Raw genomic sequence first — 2,354 nt, 5'->3', positions numbered from 1 at the left:
CCAGGTATGGGTCTGTCAGAAGGACGTCCATGAGGCCATACTGTTACTGTATCAACCTTTCCATGATGTGACGGCAAGATCCTCCATCGTGCGATCTTGTGTACGGCCTAATCATCAGACATGCTTCTGCTGATGTCCCATATTCCGAGCCGAGCGCATAGGCCGCTCGGCCACCTTTGTACCCTCACCCTTATCTGGGCCGAACGGACAACCCGCTCGGCCCTTCGATCTTCCTACCTTGGCGTCGGAAACCCAAGCCCATGGCTGAGTTATCTTTAGCTCCGCTCGGACCTACTAAGCCGCTCGGCGCGGCCATTAACCACTTAGTCAGCCCTTCATCGTTCCTCAAGCTGAGACCCTTCAGGAAGTGGTGGGTCCCCCATTCTTACCGCCGGATCAGCGTAGATATATTTAGACTATTAATTTGCTCAAAACCGATTAAGGGTGAATGAGAAATTAATGTTTAAAGTCGGCCCAAAATAACATTTATTATTCATTAATAAAGTGCATGGGAGAATAGTCTCACATCGGAAATTCTCGATGTGTATTCTCTACTTATTAATGAAGATGTGTTAGTGGAGTCAACACAAAAATAAAAGGACAGGTGCTCCCTTAGCCCAGGGCGAGCAGGTGCTTGCACTTGTGAGCCCGCGCACTCGCCACGTGCGCACGTGCGCAATGGGAGCTTTGTAGGCGCACTTTGCACTTCGCACGTAGGGAATGAATGACTACCGTTGATCAAATAGGTATGATGGATCGCTTGTGATGCGATCTAGAGCGTTGGATCGCAAAGAGTAACGATCGCTTGTGATACGATATAGAGCGTTGGATCGCAAAGAGTAACGATCTGACGGCTTGGGATGAGACTTGATCTGAAGCATCGAATCAATGGATCCAGATCCGATGTCCGATGACAATAGGCGGGATCTGAGGGTCACAACTCCTCAGATCTGATGGATGAGATTGAAGTGGGCTTGGAGAAGGGTTACAACCCTTCAGAATGGATGATCTAGATCGATCCAGCCCAAGGAACACATCCACTCACCCAAAGGACACTCAACCTCTTCTTTCAGTATAAATAGAACCCTCCAGATGATGGAATACTAACTCAATCCTCTCTTCTCTTCCTCTCGGAAGTCGGAGTGCTACGATTCCGAGACGTTCGTCGTCGTTGTATCTTGGAAACGAATTGCAACAATCCGTTAAGCACCGTAGCGGAGCAATATCGTTTACGGAGATAGTGTCGAACACTAGCCTCGACGATCAGTTTGCATACTCCAGAAGCTACCCGGGCTAAACAGTCGTAAACGATAGTTCATGCAAACTGATATGGCTACCAACGACATTCCGACGGCCATACCGACCGCCATTCCGAAAACCATTCCGCACGGAGAAAAGCCGGAGAAATTCACCGGAACCGACTTCAAAAGATGGCAGCAAAAGATGCTGTTTTATCTAACAACGCTAAACCTTGTACGGTTTTTGCACGAAAACACGCCAGCCGCTACGGAAGGTAGTAAGGCTGCTAGCCATGCGTGGTCTCACGGAGATTTTCTGTGCCGTAATTATATACTCAACGCCTTGGACAACACGTTATATAACGTATATTGTTCTCTAGAGACGGCAAAATCTTTGTGGGAATCCCTTGAGAAGAAATACAAGACCGAAAATGCTGGATTGAAGAAATTTATCGTCGGTCGGTTTCTGGATTTCAAGATGGTGGACTCAAAAAGCGTCTCATCTCAAGTCCAAGATATGCAATTAATACTGCATGATCTGGACGCCGAAGGCATGAAGCTGAACGAGACATTCGCAGTTGCTGCGGTAATTGAGAAGCTCCCTCCGTCATGGAAGGATTTCAAGAATTACCTAAAGCACAAGCAAAAGGAGATAGGGCTGCAAGACCTGATCCTGAGGCTACGAATAGAGGAGGATAATCGAAAGTTATCCGACTCCAGAGGAACCAAGCAGACTATAGACGAAATGTCCAACCTGGTCGAGCCGAACGCTAAAAAGCCTAAGCAGTTCAAAAAGAAGGCTCAAGCAAATAAGTTCAAAGGCTCCTGCTACAACTGTGGAAAGGCAGGACACCTATCCAAGGACTGCAGACGCCCAAAGAAGCCAACCAAGGGGCCAAAGGATGCTGCGAATCATGTCGCAACCTCTCTTGAGGACTTGGATCTCACTGCAGTTGTATTTGAAGCCAACTTGGTGGATACCAACCCGAAGCAGTGGTTCATTGATACTGGAGCAACTCGTCATATCTGTTCCCATAAGGCGATGTTTTCCAAGTATACTCCGATAAATGACAGGAAGCTCTATATGGGTAATTCCACGACGTCGCCAATTGTTGG

This window comes from Zingiber officinale, chromosome 8B (genome assembly GCF_018446385.1).
Source record: "Zingiber officinale cultivar Zhangliang chromosome 8B, Zo_v1.1, whole genome shotgun sequence".
NCBI classification, from domain to species: Eukaryota; Viridiplantae; Streptophyta; class Magnoliopsida; order Zingiberales; family Zingiberaceae; genus Zingiber; species Zingiber officinale.
The sequence above is the reverse complement of the archived record's forward strand: the minus strand, read 5'-3'. Positions refer to the sequence as shown.